Source organism: Thalassophryne amazonica, chromosome 15, assembly GCF_902500255.1.
Source record: "Thalassophryne amazonica chromosome 15, fThaAma1.1, whole genome shotgun sequence".
Lineage (NCBI taxonomy): Eukaryota > Metazoa > Chordata > Actinopteri > Batrachoidiformes > Batrachoididae > Thalassophryne > Thalassophryne amazonica.
Window position 1 is genome coordinate 73,906,287 of NC_047117.1, and position 21,357 is coordinate 73,927,643.

The 21,357-nt window shown below is 40.2% G+C and overlaps 1 long non-coding RNA gene across 1 annotated transcript; it reads right to left on the reverse strand.

Annotated features, from left to right (window-relative positions):
- Nucleotides 1–583: 583 nt before the first annotated feature.
- On the reverse strand, nt 584–2,461 carry LOC117527078. The gene is made up of 2 exons (XR_004565425.1): nt 1,662–2,461; nt 584–1,439 (listed from the first exon to the last, which is right to left on the reverse strand). It is a non-coding gene; the product is annotated as an uncharacterized LOC117527078 (long non-coding RNA).
- Between the last annotated feature and the right edge of the window lie 18,896 nt (nt 2,462–21,357).

Here is a 21,357-nt window from a genome sequence, read left to right on the forward strand (position 1 = left end):
GTTGAGAATTTTTGCTCCCTGGTCCCTATCCTCCTCTGATATCAAACAGATTAGTAGACTTGTAAATACCCATGTAGACACACAATTACAATTGTCTGGTTTGTAAAAACATGTTTGTATGTATAAGCTGAGAAATAACGGGAGCTTCTCCTTCCTGTTGCAAATACTGTAAAGGTGCAAATATTCGCGTGGGATTTATTAAGCGAATTTCGCGAGTTAAACAAGGTCGCCAAATTAAATACCGCTATTTTAATACATATACGTACATATTGATAATGTAAATGCGAATATTAATACCGCTAAATATGAGGTCTGTTAGAAAACTATCCGACCTTTTTATTTTTTGCAAAAACTATATGGATTTGAATCATGTGCGCTTGCATCAGCCAAGCTTGAACCTTCGTGCGCATGCGTGCGTTTTTTCACGCATGTCGGTTGCGTCATTCGCAACCGACAGGCAGGTATAAAATTTGCATTAATGTTATCTTGGTTCTTCCTGGGTGGTTCTTATGGCAACTGATCCAATCCCAAGCAAGGACTATTTGTATATAAAAATGTATTTCCTAAAATGATACATTTTGGGTTTCAAATTAAATTTATGTAGCTTTTTACCCCTCGAAATCCTTAAAAAGCTTCTGCTCCGGGGAGCTTCACCCCCCACGAGGGCGTTGCCCCTCGACCCCACCGGTGGCCCTGCGACCCACTGGACCCCCAACTCAAGGATTTGAACCCCCCCTTTCACATTCCTATATATGGCCCTGGGTATATGTGCCATTTATTCACAGGGAATTGATCTGAACTATATAATTAATTCAGGGGTGGATTGATGCTTTGGTTAATGCTGAAGGTCAGGGGTCCCAAATCACATGGCATTTCTTTTCTCCAGATATGTTTAACAGATAAGGCACATAAAAATACTAAGGCAGATGACAAAAACAAAACAAATACAATAGTAAATACTATCACAAGCAAACAGGACACATAGCTATTAACAAAATATTGTTCTATTGCATGATAGAAAACTGACACACTTCAGGACACTACACGCCATGACATCACTGGGAGGTTTTTCCGAAGCGCCAAAGTTTTGCTGTTATTTTGTTTTTGTTTTTGTGTACGTCACATGCTTTATGTCTGATATGTCTTCAAACGGCACTGGATCACATTAGTGGGTAACTGATCTTCACATTCTGATTTGTCATGGTTATAGACAGTGACCAGCAGGGATGCATATCTGAGAAAGATCAGGCTTTAAATTAATTCAAATTACCTTTCTGTTGACCTCATGTGACCCTGAAAGGTCAAACTCAAGGTCATAACCATGGACTGTACATATAACTTTGACTCAAACTGTTTGGAACCGATATGGGTTAAACATGGTGGAAGTCTTGTGTGTCAGTCGAGGATGAAGTGGTTCCACGTAAAGTGAGGGTTTTGCACTTTAGTGCCCATTGTAGTTTAATTTGTCAGTTTTCACTTGAATTTTAATTTACTGATATTCACCTTAAGGGCCCGCATCCACTAACTCACACAAACTGTGTTAGTTGGTGGTTCGCTCGGCAGTGGCTTAGAGTGCAACATTCAGGAAACATAAAAGACTGAAATTTTGAACTGAGGAATTAATCACAATAATCTTCAATGTGTTCCTTTATCAATTCTACTCTGGCAGTTAGCAACTTAATTAACATCAGATACAGGTTCTAAAAGGCTGAATGAAGCTCCGGGCAAGAACAGGAGTGTTAGGAAATAGCAGAATGTTGGGGGATTTGTCAATTAAAATCATGCAAACGTTTGTAGGGCTGTGACTAATGATTGTTTTCATTATCGATTAATCTGTTGAGCTATTTTCTTAATTAACTGATTGGTTGTCTAGTTCATAAAATGGTGATAAATCTCGATCAGTATTTCCTAAATCCTCAGATGCCCTCAAAAGGTGTTCAGTTTACTACCAGAGAGAATTAAAGAAATCAGAAAATATTCATATTTAAGAAGCCAAAATCAGATCATTTTGACATTTGAAAAATGTACTCAAAATTGATTAATTGATTATCGAAATAGTTGGTGATTAATAATTAATTGCTGTAGTGCAAAACTTTTTTCTTTTTAAAAATGAATCATTATTATTATTACATTATGGATTGAATCGTGACATTGAAGGTTTGAAGGGTTTATATATATATATTTGACTTGTCACATGCTTTATATACTACTTGTAAGTTGATAAACTGTTTGTACATGCACTGGAATTACAAATACTGTAGGTGTGATATCAGCCACACAAGGTTTTACACACTGTTTTCTGCCTATATTCTAAATTAATTTGTTATAGTATGGTTATACTGGGCAGCACGGTGGTTTAGTGGTTAGCACTGTTGCCTCACAGCAAGAAGGTTGTGGGTTCAATTCCCGTGGCCTTTCTGTGTGGAGTTTGCATGTTCTCCCCGTGTTTGCGTGGGTTTCCTCCGGGTGCTCTGGTTTCCTCCCACATCCAAAGACATGCGGGTTAGGTGGATTGGAATCTTTAAAATTGTCCGTAGGTGTGGGTGTGGGTGTGTCTGTGTTTGTTTGTCTATTTGTGGCCCTGTGACAGACTGGCGTCCTGTCCTGGGTGTACCCCGCCTCGCGCTCTATGACTGCTGGGATAGGCTCCAGCCCCCTGCGACCCTTAATTGGACTAAGCGGTAGAAGATGGATGGATGGATGGATGGTTATACTGGCAGCATGATTTATTACCAAGTGAGTTTTATCACAAAAAAGTTACACCTGCTGTAAATCTCCAAACATTTTGAACGCCCCATGTATAAAACACATACAGTGCAAATTATCTTAAATACAGGTTTTTACATGAATCTGTGACAGTGTATTATTATTATTATTACTGTTTTGTTGATCTGAATAGCTCCAAATCAGGAGTAAAAGATGAGAGAATTTTGGAGTTTGAATGCTACTGTGTGGAACAAAAAGCTTCCAGTAGCAGATCTTATCCGTGCAGTCATCTGTCAATCAAACACTGATCTATTGAGTTCATAAAGTTATTTTTAGTGTTTGTAAGGAAGTGCCACATCGTGGTGACATTCTTGACATACATTTTTTAATTTATTCAGTTGATTACTTTCTGAAATGTTTCTTGGTAGAACAAAGAGATGATTACGACAGTCGTATTAAACTGGCACAGTCGTGAGGTGGATGAGATTTTCACATAATGGGTTTATGAATAACATCTTTATTGTGAAAACTATGTGATTAACCCTCAAAGATATGGCAATAAAGCAAATTTAAAGATGTACGTATATGTTTCAGTGTTATTGTTTTGAATGTGGTCTGTTCATAGTTCAAGTCCATAATCAGGTCATGCTACAACATAAACTGGACTGAACTGAATTATGTGACTTTTGACAGGTGTCTCTGAGTTTGAAGAACTTGGTGGGTTAAAATTTTAAAAAGAACAGTGTAATTGTTATGCTTTTAAATTGTTCAGATTTGGGAATAGTACCCATGGGCATGAAGACAGTAAGGTTAGTATCTCACTGGGCTGCGACTGTTGGGGACTAATTGGAGACATAAAATCACAACAGAAGGTGAATTAGCGAAAGTTTTTCACTTGGAATCTCACTGAATTGGTACGAACAACACATTGGAGCATGTGGGCTGAATGTCGCACAAACTGGTGTCAAAAATGGGCCCAAAAGTCACAAATAGTTGTTATTTCTACCTGGTTCTTTTTATGTAAAATACTGCCCCTTACCAAAAATCAAACCATTGTATTCCTCATTTTGAGTTTATTCAAGGTCACGTTAGAAACCAGGCCTGGGACCCACACAGACAGTGTCCATCATGTGAAAGGCCCCTAAAATGAGTCATACAACACTTTTTATACCTTGTGGGTGTTACCATAGGTGTCTCACATTTCTAATGTGAGACACCTATGTTATAATGGGCTTGCCTCTACTGGTGGTTGGCTCTCACTGCGGTATTGTATCACTTCCTGTTCCGGAGCACAGCGGTGTTTTGCTGTATCTGTTAGCTGTTTAATCTGCGCAGTTAGATTGATCTAGATAACGATTTGTTTCACAGTGTAATCTTCACGTGCCTTAACTAAAGCACTCCCTCTGCTGAATCACCTCTAAATTATTTACACATTATTTACTTTGTGTGTTTCTAGGAATCCGCTAGCTTAGCGCAGCTACTAGCTCTTAGCCGATTTAGCATGGCGGCTTCTCCTGTCTCTCCCGCACTTTTCTGCTCTGGGTGTGAAATGTTTAGTTATTCCTCGGCCTCCTTTAGCAGTAATGGTACTTGTAATAAGTGTAGCTTATTCGTAGCTTTGGAGGCCAGGCTGGTCGAATTGGAGACTCGGCTCCGCACCGTGGAAAATTCTACAGCTAGCCAGGTCCCTGTAGTCGGTGCGGACCAAGGTAGCTTAGCCGCCGTTAGTTCCCTTCCAGCAGATCCCGAGCAGCTGGGAAAGCAGGCCGACTGGGTGACTGTGAGGAGGAAGCGTAGCCCTAAACAGAAGCCCCGTGTACACCGCCAACCTGTTCACATTTCTAACCGTTTTTCCCCACTCAGCAACACACCCGCCGAGGATCAAACTCTGGTTATTGGCGACTCTGTTTTGAGAAATGTGAAGTTAGCGACACCAGCAACCATAGTCAATTGTCTTCCGGGGGGCAGAGCAGGCGACAATGAAGGAAATTTGAAACTGTTGGCTAAGGCTAAGCGTAAATTTGGTAAGATTGTTGTTCACGTCGGCAGTAATGACACACGGTTACGCCAATCGGAGGTCGCTAAAATTAACACTGAATCGGTGTGTAACTTTGCAAAAACAATGTCGGACTCTAGTTTTCTCTGGGCCCCTCCCCAATTCGGACCGGGAGTGACATGTTTAGCCGCATGTTCTCCTTGAATTGCTGGCTGTCTGAGTGGTGTCCAAAAAATGAGGTAGGCTTCATAGATAATTGGCAAAGCTTCTGGGGAAAACCTGGTCTTGTTAGGAGAGACAGCATCCATCCCACTTTGGATGGAGCAGCTCTCATTTCTAGAAATCTGGACAATTTTCTTAAATCCTCCAAACCGTGACTATCCAGGGTTGGGACCAGGAAGCAGAGTTGTAGTCTTACACACCTCTCTGCAGCTTCTCTCCCCCTGCCATCCCCTCATTACCCCATCCCTGTAGAGACGGTGCCTGCTCCCAGACCACCAATAACCAGTAAAAATCTATTTAAGCATAAAAATTCAAAAAGAAAAAATAATATAGCACCTTCAACTGCACCACAGACTAAAACAGTTAAATGTGGTCTATTAAACATTAGGTCTCTCTCTTCTAAGTCCCTATTAGTAAATGATATAATAATTGATCAACATATTGATTTATTCTGCCTTACAGAAACCTGGTTACAGCAGGATGAATATGTTAGTTTAAATGAGTCAACACCCCCGAGTCACACTAACTGCCAGAACGCTCGTAGCACGGGCCGAGGCGGAGGATTAGCAGCAATCTTCCATTCCAGCTGCTTAATTAATCCAAAATGTTGTGAAAGTGTAGTGACACGGACCCACAACAGGGGGCGCAAATGAACGGACAATAGAAGGAGTCAAATTTGAACACTTTACTGTTGTGAATGCCACAACCATACACAGCAGATTATAGAATGATACAAAGTCAATGGATAAAGGTGTCGTGTGGGCAGGCTCGACGATAGGAGACGTCCGTCTAAAGAAGAACCGGAACCACACGATTTCCTCCGCCACCGAACCCGAAGGATACTGGAGCCGCCAGGTCCCGAATCCCCCAGGTGGCCACCGTCTCCGCGTGTCGGATCTGGTACTGCTGGCGAAGAGCAAAGACAGTCAAGTGTGGGTGTGTGTACACCCAGTAACAACAACGGTGGGAATTCCACCTCCACCTCAAATCACATACTCGTGCAGCTCCTGTTTCAGCACTTATCTGGAAAGAGTGAGAGGCGAAGACGTCGGCACTCTGACAAACCACCAATCAGCGGACAAGGCTCCACAGGAAAGAGGCTGCAAAAAGAGTTCAGACTAAGATACAGTTTAGTTTATGACTGAGAATATTACCTCCTTAGAAGAACGATATCTCGGCGACGTGGTGGAGGTGTCATCCTGCTTTTATCTGGGGTGAAGTGCAGATGATCGGTGACAGCTGTCATAGTTGATGAGTGACAGCTGTCACCTCGGCTGTTCCTGTGAGGCGGCAGCGCCCTCTCGTGCCTGAAGCCCGCACTTCAGGCAGGGCGCCCTCTGGTGGTGGGCCAGCAGTACCTCCTCTTCTGGCGGCCCACACAACACAAAACCCAGACAGAGCTTTAATTCATTTGAAAGCTTGACTCTTAGTCTTGTCCATCCAAATTGGAAGTCCCAAAAAACAGTTTTATTTGTTATTATCTATCATCCACCTGGTCGTTACTGTGAGTTTCTCTGTGAATTTTCAGACTTTTTGTCTGACTTAGTGCTTAGCTCAGATAAGATAATTATAGTGGGCAATTTTAACATCTACACAGATGCTGAGAATGACAGCCTCAACACTGCATTTAATCTATTATTAGACTCAATTGGCTTTGCTCAAAATGTAAATGAGTCCACCCACCACTTTAATCATATCTTAGATCTTGTTCTGACTTATGGTATGGAAATTGAAGACTTAACAGTATTCCCTGAAAACTCCCTTCTGTCTGATCATTTCTTAATAACATTTACATTTACTCTGATGGACTACCCAGCAGTGGGGAATAAGTTTCATTATACTAGAAGTCTTTCAGAAAGCGCTGTAACTAGGTTTAAGGATATGATTCCTTCTTTATGTTCTCTAATGCCATATACCAACACAGTGCAGAGTAGCTACCTAAACTCTGTGAGTGAGATAGAGTATCTCGTCAATAGTTTTACATCCTCATTGAAGACAACTTTGGATGATGTAGCTCCTCTGAAAAACAGAGCCTTAAATCAGACGTGCCTGACTCCGTGGTATAACTCACAAACTCGCAGCTTAAAGCAGATAACCCGTAAGTTGGAGAGGAAATGGTGTCTCACTAATTTAGAAGATCTTCACTTAGCCTGGAAAAAGAGTCTGTTGCTTTATAAAAAGCCCTCCGTAAAGCTAGGACATCTTACTACTCATCACTAATTGAAGAAAATAAGAACAACCCCAGGTTTCTTTTCAGCACTGTAGCCAGGCTGACAAAGAGTCAGAGCTCTATTGAGCCGAGTATTCCTTTAACTTTAACTAGTAATGACTTCATGACTTTCTTTGTTAATAAAATTTTAACTATTAGAGAAAAATTACTCATAACCATCCCAAAGACATATCGTTATCTTTGGTTGCTTTCAGTAATGCTGGTATTTGGTTAGACTCTTTCTCTCCAATTGTTCTGTCTGAGTTATTTTCATTAGTTACTTCCTCCAAACCACCAACATGTCTATTAGACCCCATTCCTACCAGGCTGCTCAAGGAAGCCCTACCATTAATTTAAGCTTCGATCTTAAATATGATCAATCTATCTTTATTAGTTGGCTATGTACCACAGGCTTTTAAGGTGGCAGTAATTAAACCATTACTTAAAAAGCCATCACTTGACCCTGCTATCTTAGCTAATTATAGGCCAATCTCCAACCTTCCTTTTCTCTCAAAAATTCTTGAAAGGGTAGTTGTAAAACAGCTAACTGATCATCTGCAGAGGAATGGTCTATTTGAAGAGTTTCAGTCAGGTTTTAGAATTCATCATAGTACAGAAACAGCATTAGTGAAGGTTACAAATGATCTTCTTATGGCCTCAGACAGTGGACTCATCTCTGTGCTTGTTCTGTTAGACCTCAGTGCTGCTTTTGATACTGTTGACCATAAAATTTTATTACAGAGATTACAGCATGCCATAGGTATTAAAGGCACTGCGCTGTGGTGGTTTGAATCATATTTATCTAATAGATTACAATTTGTTCATGTAAATGGGGCAGAGGTGTCAAGTAACGAAGTACAAATACTTCATTACTGTACTTAAGTACACTTTTTAGGTATCTATACTTTACTCCATTACTTATTTTTCTGCCTACTTCTGACTTCTACTCATTACATTTTCACACAAGTATCTCTACTTTCTATTCCTTACATTTTTAAAACAAACAGCCTTGTTACTCTTGGCTTCAGCGCCAGTGGATGTGCGCTGCTGAGGTGTCAGCGCACATCCACCGGCGCGGCTCCACCTGAAGCCCGAGGCGCCAGCGCAGTACCACCGGCGCGGCTTCACCGAGGCCCGAGGTGCCAGCGCACATCCACCGGCGCGGCTTTACCGAGGTGCCAGCGCGGATTTATCTGACCATGGGTCCGAAGAAGGCACTGACGGCGGAGGAGGGAGATGATATCAAGAAGTCCCTGGACTTTTTGTCTGAGGAAATCTCTGTTGTTAAAATATAGCAGAAATCCATTATGGAGCTGGTGGAAGAAGTGAAGGCTCTCCGGATCCAGAATACTGAGAAAGACCGGCGTCTGGTGCACCTGGAGAACAGTGTTGCGGAGTTGGAACTGTACACAAGGATGAACGATGTTATTATTACAGGAATTCATATTAAACCTCGATCCTACACACGGGCGGTGTCAGAAGACAGCGGAGGGGAGGCCAGTGAGCAGGAGGCCAGCTCAGTGGAACAACAGGTGGCTGACTTCCTGCAATCTAAAGGTATTCAAATGGACTGTAATAACATTGAAGCGTGCCACCCCCTGCCCAGGAGAGAGGATGGAGACAAGTGAGCTGTTATAATGAGGTTTGTCAACAGAAAACATAAAATGGCATTGTTAAAACGGACGGAAACTCAAAGGAACAAACGTATTCATCAATGAACATCTGACCAAAAGAAACACAGACATCGCCAGGAAAGCTCGTCTCTTAAAAAAGCAGGGAAAAATTCAACAGACATGGACATCCAACTACAAAACATTCATCAAACTGAACGGAACACCAGAACAAGGGAAGGTTATGGTAATCAGGAACATCAAGGAACTGGACAAATACGATCAATAAGGTATGAGGACACAAACACATCACAACACCATGACACAGACCAGAGGAACCTATTCATCTACTACATCATCTACATCTGGAGACAAGAAGGATATAACTCACAGGATTGCTGATCATGGAAAACTAGAACTGAGAACATTTAAATACACAGACCACAATGTACTGGACTTGGAGCACGATACAGACCCGGACAATAATTTCTTCTCAAATATCAATGACAGTTGTTGCTATTATACAGATGAACAGTGTAATCGGATCATTAAAACGGATAACAAATTATCAATAATCCATTTCAACAGCAGAAGTCTGTATGCAAACTTTAACAACATTAAAGAATATTGAAGTAAATTAAAAAAAATATTTAACATAATTGCTATATCAGAAACATGGATCAATGAAGATAAAGGAATGGATTTTGAACCAATCGAAGCATTGTTTCGCAGATTGAAGCAATGCTTCGACCTATTGTTTCATTTATTCTTTCTTTCTTTCGCTTAATTTTCCCCCACTAAAACCCTAAAGAGCATACTTCTGTGAGTATTACTTATCTTTTCTATGTTAAACCGACCTGTTATGGTCTTCTGAAACAGTTGATAGATGTATTTTATAACTTAAAAACGGGAGCGACGCTAACGCGTTAGCATGTCTATGGCATTTTCAATGTTAAAAGTTAGCATGAAGCAGTTCCAGCTGTCTTCACGTTCGGGTGCATTTGTTTTCAAATTGTAATATTTCTTAAATTTATTTTTGTTTATATGTTAATAATCTAATGATTATTATATACAATTTCAGAGAAAGAGACAAAAAGAACCTGAATAGAAACACAACAGAAAATAAAATATAAAAGCAACTAACAATGAACATACATAAATAAATACAGAAATAAATGTTTCCTGTGAACACTAGTGACTCTTACACCTCCATTTCATCCCTGTTTTATTTAAGTTTAATGACAGTTTGTTTCGGTCAAACCATATTTTCAATGTGTTAATTTCTTCAGTGATTTCCTCCAGAACTATCTGCCAAACTAGAAAACTGCTGCATCCTAGTAAGAGCAGAATACTACTGGAATGAATTTGAATAAGGAAAGTTGTTGGTTTTTTTTCTCACTAAATGGATGCTGCAGCACTCACTCCAGTTTATCGTCTGGAATAGTCCCATATTGCATTTCACAGCTTCTAGAATTGAAACATTTTCGTGCAGGTGGTGTTGGGGGGTAGTTTTGGGTCTTGGGCCACATGTAGAATGAATCAGTTTTTAAATTAAGCTTTCAATTCATATAGTGGCATCTACTTTTTTTTTTTTTTTTTAAGGTTACTTTATACTTTTATACTTTAAGTAGGTTTTGGAGCACATACTTTTTCACTTTTACTTGAGTAAAGAGGTCAAGTTGATACTTCAACTTTTACCAGAGTGTTTTTAAACTGCAGTATCTGTACTTCTACTTAAGTAACAAATGTGTGTACTTTTGACACCACTGAAATGGGGAATCTTCTTCACAGACTAAGGTTAATTATGGAGTTCCACAAGGTTCTGTGCTAGGACCAATTTTATTCACTTTATACATGTTTCCCTTAGGCAGTATTATTAGACAGCATTGCTTAATTTTTTATTGTTACACAGATGATACCCAGCTTTATCTATCCATGAAGCCAGAGGACACACACCAATTAGCTAAACTGCAGGATTGTCTTACAGACATAAAGACATGGATGACCTCTAATTTCCTGCTTTTAAACTCAGATAAAACTGAAGTTATTGTACTTGGCCCCACAAATCTTAGAAACATGGTGTCTAACCAGATCCTTACTCTGGATGGCATTACCCTGACTTCTAGTAATACTGTGAGAAAACTTGGAGTCATTTTTGATCAGGATATGTCATTCAATGCGCATATTAAACAAATATGTAGGACTGCTTTTTTGCATTTGCGCAATATCTCTAAAATTAGAAAGGTCTTGTCTCAGAGTGATGCTGAAAAACTAATTCATGCATTTATTTCCTCTAGGCTGGACTACTGTAATTCATTATTATCAGGTTGTCCTAAAAGTTCCCTGAAAAGCCTTCAGTTAATTCAAAATGCTGCAGCTAGAGTACTGACAGGGACTAGAAGGAGAGAGCATATCTCACCCATATTGGCCTGTCTTCATTGGCTTCCTGTTAATTCTAGAATAGAATTTAAAATTCTTCTTCTTACTTATAAGGTTTTGAATAATCAGGTCCCATCTTATCTTAGGGACCTCATAGTACCATATCACCCCAATAGAGCGCTTCGCTCTCAGACTGCAGGCTTACTTGTAGTTCCTAGGGTTTGTAAGAGTAGAATGGGAGGCAGAGCCTTCAGCTTTCAGGCTCCTCTCCTGTGGAACCAGCTCCCAATTAAGATCAGAGAGACAGACACCCTCTCTACTTTTAAGATTAGGCTTAAAACTTTCCTTTTTGCTAAAGCTTATAGTTAGGGCTGGATCAGGTGACCCTGAACCATCCCTTAGTTATGCTGCTATAGACTTAGACTGCTGGGGGGTTCCCATGATGCACTGAGTGTTTCTTTCTCTTTTTGCTCTGTATGCACCACTCTGCATTTAATCATTAGTGATTGATCTCTGCTCCCCTCCACAGCATGTCTTTTTCCTGGTTCTCTCCCTCAGCCCCAACCAGTCCCAGCAGAAGACTGCCCCTCCCTGAGCCTGGTTCTGCTGGAGGTTTCTTCCTGTTAAAAGGGAGTTTTTCCTTCCCACTGTCGCCAAGTGCTTGCTCACAGGGGGTCGTTTTGACAGTTGGGGTTTTTCCGTAATTATTGTATGGCCTTGCCTTACAATATAAAGCACCTTGGGGCAACTGTTTGTTGTGATTTGGCACTATATAAATAAAATTGATTTGATTTGATTTAATGTTACTGGCTCTCACCAGCAGGGGAGCTCTCCCTGTATCTGAAACTTGGACAGATGATAGAGTAAAACTTAACATATTTCTCAGAACTTCCAAACAAATAACACAAATACTTAATAGATAACATAAAACAAAGAATTAGCACAGATATTATCTAACAACTCCCCCTCTTGACATGAATCTATCATGTCAACAATAAAGACCATTTTGGCATAATTCAATTCCCATGTATGATCCGATATTCCAGTCAAATCAATTTCTGCCAAACATGTAGGCACATAGGCGGCCATAAATTGACCCCATCCTGATGCTCCTTCACAGTGCCCATGTAATAAGTCAGGGTCTCTCTGAGACATTGACGTAATCGTGACGGTGCCTGTTAGGTCGTCCCGGGTTTTGAGGTAGGATCTTACACGTCATAAGCCATCCCGCCTTCCATACGCTCCTGACACAACATGCCATCAAGGCAGGGGCAGCAAGGTGTGAGAGGGAACTACCATTCAAGGCGTCACGTTCAAATTGTCATTAACCTTTAAATTTTCTAAGACCATTGAATGTGAATTGAATTATCTCCCCATCAGTTCCCAAAGATTAATCTGTTAGATAATTCTGCACTCAACCAACAAATGATTACTGTATTCCCATATCAAATGAAATATGGAAAAGATCAGATACAAAAGTTATAAAGACAATAACAATGAGAATAGGGAGCTCACTCCTAGTGTTCATCATAAAATTATCCACACATCCATAATAAAACACAAATATTCCGGACATCCACGTTGATGGAGTGGTCATCAGTTGCTCTTAACATTTTCCTTGGTCAGTCCCAACATATTATATAGCAAAAAAATAAGCCAGTCTCTCCATGTATGGACAAATCAAATTATAGGCACTGCAATACCTATATCAATAGCACAAATGATGTATACAGGACTCATCATCGCCCAGTGTATCATATAAAAATCTAGTCACCGTATCAGTGAATCAAAATTGAAAAAGACATCTCCAAAAAGAACTATGGCCTATATGTGTTAACACTTATAGCATCACAACATTTTAATCAGGCAGTAGAAACACATCAGTCTTCTTTCTCGTCCTCTTCCAGGGTCTTCTTCAGAAGGGGAACTTATGGGTATCGCTTTGTTAAGAGTGCTGTAACATTTGATAGGGGAAAGATACCCCTAATTTGGTCTCAGGCAGTGGTGATACATTTAAAAAAAAAAACCAAATGTCTTATACAGAGGACCAGTACAGGTACTGCTAAAGTCAAGTCAATTTGAATGTAATAATATGAAGGTACCAGCCCAACCATCTGCCAAAATATTCTACCAACTCACTCAACTATTAGATTGATACCAAATTCATAGCCAATCCCTCAGCACGTCTTTAGTCCCGTCAGGGCTCTGGTTACAGGGCTGTCAGATACAATATTTTTTGGAAGTAATTTATAACACTCTTAACCAAATATATGAAATATTTAATTTTTTCTTACTAAAATATATGAGCCATCCATAAAATGGCTAAGAATTATTCATATAGTCCAGTCACAATGTCTCTGGTCAGATAATCCGTCTTTGCACATTGAAATAAACATAACTGATTCCAACCACCTTTTTGCAATTTAGAACCACCAATTTAGATTGGTCAGGCACCCCCTAAGTACTGAACTGGGATATATTCCAACTATTATATGTGAAATACTGACAGGCCTCCTTCTTACTCTATAATCCCTAAAATACTGAATTAAGTCCCTTCCCATAATATTAATAGAGCAATAAAGAAATGATGGTGGATATTCCATGCCAATCTTCTGGAAGGGTATTATATATCTTAATGTATGTCCCCCTCAGTACCAATTTAATCAGCACAAACCTTCACTATCTTGGTGGTATAATCCCCCTGAAATTCCATCCACTATATTGGTGTCCCAGGATACGTACTAACAAGGTCCTAAGCATCCCCAATAATAATTTTAAAATCATACTATGAGTCTCATAAGTTATTTTAGCTATTTTCCTGCTTACCTAAGAAAGGCGCCTTTTCTGTTGGTTGTAAAAAGTTCACATGGACCGTCGCCATTCATCGGGAACAGATTACATCCCGGTTTTTGGCACCAATTGTTATTTCTACCTGGCTCTTTTTATGTAAAATTCTGCCCCTTACCAAACCGTTGTATTCCTCATTTTGAATTTATACAAGGTCACGTTAGAAACCAGGCCTGGGACCCTCACAGACAGTGTCCATCTTGTGAAAGGCCCCTAAAATGAGTCATACAACACTTTTTATACCTTGTGGGCGTTAACATAGGTGTGGTTTAGTCTCACATTTCTAATGTTACTGGCTCTCACCAACAGGGGAGCTCTCCCTGTATCTGAAACTTGGACAGATGATAGAGTAAAACTTAACATATTTATCAGAACTTCTAAACAAATAACACAAATACTTAATAGATAACATAAAACAAAGAATTAGCACAGATATTATCTAACATAGTCCTCATAAATAGCACCTGAGTGCCGCTCGGATGCTGTGTGGCACTCTCACGGATGTCGAGCGCCATTCGCGCAGCTGAAATGATGACGCGTTTGTGCACAAAGTGCTCTGGATGGCTGTGGGCTGCTTTTGCTACTATGTGTAAAGAAGCTGTGAAAATTTCCCTGACTATAGTCACAGAAGAAAAATAAATAAATAATAATTTAAAAAAGCCTAGCATGACTTCACAGGGAAGAAACAGTGGACAGCCCGCGGTGTCTTGACAATACAGTATATAAAATTGCAGAGGATAACACAATAACACATAAAATGTATATTCAATGTAGCCCTCAATAAAGCCAGAGTACTGGCGTAGTCGTCATCCCCTGCACTGGTGACGTTCAGCACGCTGTCAGACCGGCAGCAGAGGCTATTGAACTCACAGAGTTTGTGACGCTCAAGTAACTATTTGGCAAGTAACACTGTCATGCAAATTTTTTTGAACCATTCAAAAATCAAAAGACACGGGTAATGCCCTGCAACTCAGGCAAAGACATGGCAAACTCCCATAAACGTCGTGCGAAAATGTGCGATTTCCCGTGCAAATGCCTTTGACTAGCTGTCGCAGCCCAGTGAGATACTACCCTAATGATTACGGCAATCTGACATTTCATGCCAATGAATTTGGCCTTCACCCAGTTGATTGACATCTGGCTGGCCTTATCTGGGTAATTTTGGAATCCACCAAGTGTGTGCTTAATTTAGGTGGGACTTGACACAATGGAATCCCAAGATAAGCACCAGCACCAATGGGCCTTAGAGCCTGTATAGGACTTTCATCTTCTTAAGTTACCTTTGCCCAAATTAATTCTACAAGGGCAATTTCAGGGACACAATTCACTGACATACCAAGTTTGATAATTGGTACAAATTGGAACAAAACATATAAATTGGACCTTTGATCCTAATGATCTTGTTCGCAATGATTGTCCTTTGTCAAATGTGAACTTGCTTGGACAATTCCATAACATGATCTTCAAATGTGTGCCACGTTTGGTGCTAATTGGAGTGAAAAAAATTAAATCTTAACCTTTGATCCAATGGCTTTTGACCCCAATGTTTGCTGTTTGGCAAAGTTGACCTGCATTGGTAATTCCATAATACCATCTCCATATACAGTGCATTCTGAAAGTACTCACAACACTTCACTTTTTACACATTTTATGTTACAGCCAAAATGGATGAAGTTCTTTTTTTTCCCCTCAAAATTGCACTCACAACACCCCATAATGACAACCTGAAAAAAGTTATTATTGAAATTTTTGCAAATTTAATAAAAATACAAAAACTAAGAAATCACACATACATATGTATTCATACCCTTCGCTCAATACTTTGTTGATGAACCTTTGGCAGCAATTACAGCCTTAAGTCTTCTGGAATATGATGCCACAAGCTTGGTACACACACTCTAAGAAATAAAACGTTGAGTTTAATAGATAAAGTTAAGGTAGCAGGTTTTCATCCAGGATGTCTCTGTACATTGCTGCATTAATCTTTCCCTCAATCCTGACTAGTCTCCCAGTTCCTGCCACTGAAAAACATCCCCACAGCATCATGCTGCCACGACCATGCTTCACTGTAGGGATGCCTGCTTTCCTCCAAACATAAATTTGCAAAAGTCTCAAAAAAGTAAACTTTTTTCACATTGTCATTATGGGGTATTGTGTGTAGAATTTTGAGGAAACAATTATTTCATCCATTTTGCAATAAAGCTGTAATACAGCAAAATGTGTAAAAAGTGAAACACTTTGAATACTTTCTGGATGCACCGTACCTTGGAGAAGTAGGGGAACAAACTGACAAATATGATGGCACAATAACATCAAAGTCATGACTTTTACATACTTTTATCCACAATATATCTTTTCATCCTTTTATTTCATAAGGGATCACTCAATTTTAACCTCCTCTGTGGTTTGATGTATTTGCGCCTACTGCATTGTGACTAATTTTACACAGATTCACTGAGATGTGTGGTTACCGGTGAGAGGGCGGCCGGTTGGAATATGCCTCAGTGTTAATATGGCTAAAGTGCCTGTTGCACTTTGGCAGATGTATGTGCATTGATGAGTGCTGGTCTAACTACTGATTTGAATGCAGGTCTGTCACCCAAAAAGACTGGCTGTCAAATGTTGATACGTGTGAAAGAGTGTGAAGACCAGAAAAATATGTTAACAAAGAATGCTGTTATTTGACATTTGGAAAATTAGTTGTGTGTGTGTGTGTGTGTGTGTGTGTGTGTGTGTGTGTGTGTGTGTGTGTGTGTGTGTGTGTGTGTGTGTGTGTGTGTGTGTGTGTGTGTGTGTGTGTGTGTGTTGTGCATTCAGCTAAGAAAAGACAAAACGGGTGGGGTGCAACTTTAAAAGAGATTATTTATATATGTTTATGTATAAGTGTGTGTGTGTGTGTGTGTGTGTCTGCCTGCCTACCTGCCTGCTTGTGTGTGCTTGTGCATTTGTGTGCATGTGGGCGTATGTGTGCGAGAGAGAGTGATGAAAAAAGAAGGGGAGAGAGGGCAGGAAAGAGAGGAGGAGAAAGTAAGCAGGAGACAGTGTGCACACGCACGCATGTGCACACGTGAGTATGGTTGTGCACAGCTTGTGTGTGTGTATGTTTGTGCATATGTGTGTACATGAGCTGCAGAGCAAGAGAAGGAATGTGTGTGTGTGTGTGTGTGTGTGTGTGTGTGTGTGTGTGTGTGTGTGTGTGTGTGTGTGTGTGTGTGTGTGTGTGTGTGTGTGTGTGAGAGAGAGAGAGAGAGAGAGAGAGGTGGGGGAGGGGTGTGCTAGGGAGATGTGTGCGTAGGAGGGAATGTGTGTGTGTGTGTTGTGTAACTGTGTGTGTGTATGTCTGACAGAGATAGAGGGGGAGGAGAGTGTGTGTGTGTGTGTGTGTGTGTGTGTGTGTGTGTGTGTGTGTGTGTGTGTGTGTGTGTGTGTGTGTGTGTGTGTGTGTGTGTGTGTGTGTGTGTGAGAGTGCTGAATAAAAGGGAAATGAATGCACTATGTGCTTGTGTTCTGTGTCCTTTTATTAGAGTGTGTGTAGTTTGTTTGTACTGTATTGCACACACATGAATGTTTGTGTGTGTGTGTGTGTGTGTGTGTGTGTGTGTGTGTGTGTGTGTGTGTGTGTGTGTGTGTGTGTGTGTGTGTGTGTGTGTGTGTGTGTGTGTGTTTGCGTGAACATGGCGTGTGTCGGTGTGGCTGATGATGTGTCCATGATGGCGTATATGCTCACAAATGGAGAATTACAATTAAGCCAAAGTCATTCAGCAGCTCTCACATCTCTTTGCTTCTTCCTTCACATCATTAATCTTGTCTGTCCAACACAACTGAGCATCGTTTTAAAACTACAGGCTTCAACACTCAGAATATTAAAGTCAAACTCTGTGTTTCATAACTTCAACAGTTTCATTGTAATAAAAATGACAATCTTATTCAACCTATGTGTGTGTGCTTTTATGCTAATGAAAAACTAACTGGCAAAAGAGAAAAGGAAGAGTTTTGAGGCAGATCCAGATCACAAACATAATTTTTTTTAACAACTTTTCCTCATCGGCAGGAACAGTTGTCAAAATTGGTCACCCTGCATTTTGAGATATCTTGTACACAAGCAGACAGAAGTGATCACATGGTGTCCGTCCTTCCTGGATAAGGAGGTAATACGACAACCTTTAGATATTTTACAATTCACTGAACCAGACAGATTTCCTTGAATTAATTGATTGCATATTATCAAATGAGGCCTCATGCTAAAAATGAAACAGGTTCATTTATTGATCAGAAAATAAAATATCTGCTTAGTGATAAGGCCAAATGTACAAAACGTTTTCTCGTACCACTAAATCCAACAGGGGATCTCTTGGGGCTATATCTTGAGGATCTATCGGGCATAATCTAAAACCAAAATGCAAGTATATTTGGGGCATGTACTTTGCTATTTATACTTTTCACAATCTAAGCTCAAAGTAAGGTGTAGTTTGCAAAGACGTTGCATTTAGAATCTTAATTAATCATGGTTGTGGTTTGGCCCTAACATGAACCATTCATTTGTCATTTACTTGAAGAGTGGTGTTTGTGAGAAACTTTCACATTAGAAGTGAGACGTTTTCTGGTGAGGAAATGGACTTGTGCGTAAAGCATCAAAGCGTGCAAGCTGATCATACATGGGAACAGCCACCAAAGCTTCCTGAGGTGAAGCAGTTGTGCAACACCACCTCCATCTCCATCCATTTTGCTCATCTTCAAAACATTTCAACACTCATCCAAGTGTGTTGTTCAGAGGCCAGTTGCCAAGAACAACACAAAAGAAGAAGCTGAATTGCTTTTGAGTATTCTTGTATTTGGGTAAGGTGATGGTGTCTGGGTCAGAGTAGAGTGCGTCTGACCAGGAGATCCTTAATTTGACTTCCCTTCAGACAAGAAAATCACTAAGTTCTAATAAAAAAAAATAAATAAATAAAATTTAGACCGATATCAAACCTATCCTTCTGCTCCAAAATCCTTGAAAAGGTGATTTCACAGCAGCTTCTGGACCATCTTGCTGAGAATAATCTTTTTGAGCCACTGCACTCTGGTTTTAGAATGCACCATTCCACAGAAACAGCACTTACTAAAGTGGTGACTGACCTTCTCCTTGAAATGGACTTGGGACTCCACTACAGTGCTGCTATTGTTAGATCTCAGTGCTGTGTTTGACATGGTGGATCATGGTATAGTACTGGAAAGGCTTGAGAACCACTTGGGGATTGCTGGTAATCTCCTTGCGTAGTTGACATCTTACTTAACTACGACTGTCTCTTGTCTTGTAACCCTAGACATGAATCCTACATAGGCCCTGATGCTCGGTGTTGCTGGTGTTTATCTCCGGATTCTGTAGCGCAAAGCGCTTGAGAGGCTTTGACTCCCATTGGACAGCACACCACTCCGATGCAGGTTACTGGTTGATGACAATGCAGATTCAGTGTTTTATCCAACGACACAGACAGGTAGAGTGAGTGGGATTCAAACCCATGTCCACATATTTGCAGACGAGTAAAATTTATGCATACATTACAATAGCACTGAAAATGGTGCTCTATTTTTCAGACATGTTCACATTCAGTTTCACAAATTCAGGCTTACTGTCCACAATTACAGTCTGACCTGTTGGCTACTGTACAGGTCCTCTGTATGTTTTGGGAATTCAGGATTTTGCTTGAGGGCAAGTATTTCCCTACAAGTGATATAACACCAAAGCCCCACAACACATGGCACCTGTGTGTGGATTTGAGCTGGGTGAATGTGTGCACAGTGACAGACAGGAGTGTTGGGCCTTGATCAGACAGGGCTTGGCAATTTGGTTCAATACGGATTCGATCCGGATTGCTTTCTAGCTGGATACCTGTTTTTCAAATCCGCCTCATCCTGCACACGCTTCCAAACTCAGTCTGGCTCAGATGTGTCTGGATGTGAGAGTGCGGGAGTGTATTTGAGTGTGTGTGTGGGTGGGTCTGTGTGTGTGCGTGTGGATCTGGACATGAGAGCTGGGGTGTGTGTGTGTGGATCTGGAGGTGAGAACGTGGGTACCTGTGACACATGGAAGGGAACGCAACCAGCAGATTGTCTTGGCGAGAACACTCTAAGAAATAAAACGTTGAATGTAATTGATAAAGTTAAGGTAACTTTTTCCACATAACATTGTCAATTAAGTGCAAAACAATATTGTAGTTGAAATTAATTAAATCAAATGAAACATTTTTACTTAAATCCCTAAATTTAACACTTGCAAGTATATTGAAAATAATAGTATTAATTACATTTAAAACGCCTGTGTTTCATTTCTTAGAGTGAAGGTGCTTTAGAGGAAGATGGTTGTTTACTATCCTCGCCATTGCAGCCGCACATCAACAAGCTAGCTGGATTCTAGCCAGATATGTATTCAGAACTCAGCGAATCCTGCTAATAATCTGTCCTAAATCCAAATAGTGCCATTCGGATTCAGAAAAATTCAGAAAGATTTGGAATGAATCCAGCTTGGCAACCTTAGTCTGAATGGGAGCTTAGTCTCTTAGTGCTCTCTTATAGTCTTTTTGTGCAAAGTGCTGTATAGTTGGATGATGCACAGAGACACTATCTGCAGCAAGATCATGTTGTAGGTCTTTGGAGCAGGTCTGTGGGTTGACTATGACTGTTCTCACCATCCTTTGCTTCAGCTTATCTGAAATTTTTCTTGGCTTGCCACTTCAGGCCTTAACTAGTACTGTGCTTGTGGTCTTCCATTTCCTCACTATGTTCCTCACAGTGGAAACTGACAGCTGAAATCTCTGAGATAGCTTTTTGTATCCTTCCCCTAAACCATGATGTTGAACAATCTTTGTTTTCAGGTCATTTGAAAGTTGTTTAGAGGCTTCCATGTTACCACTCATTAGAAGAGATGCAAAGAGGAGAAACATTTGCAAATGGCCACCTTAAATACCCTTTCCCATGATTGGATTCACCTGTGTAAGGAGGTCAAGGGTCATTGAGCTTACCAAATCATATCTGTGTTCCAATAATTAGTGCTAAATGTATTCAAATCAATAAAATGACAAGGGTGCCCAAATGTATGCACCTGCCCAATTTTGTTTAAATAATTATTATGCACTTTCTGTAAATACTAGAAATGTCATTTCACTTCTTAAATATCAGTGTGTTTGTCTGCTATATGATATATTTAACTGAAATTTCTGATCCAGACAACCAATGATTTATAAAGGAAAATCATGAAAATTATCAGGGGTGCCCAAACGTTTGCATGCAACTGTATACAAAATATACTCACAGTTATGTTACTGTATATTTATTGTTTGAATCTTCATGAAAGAAAAAATGCTTTTCAGGTTTCTGTCATTCTCCCGTCTTATCAAAAATGATAAGTG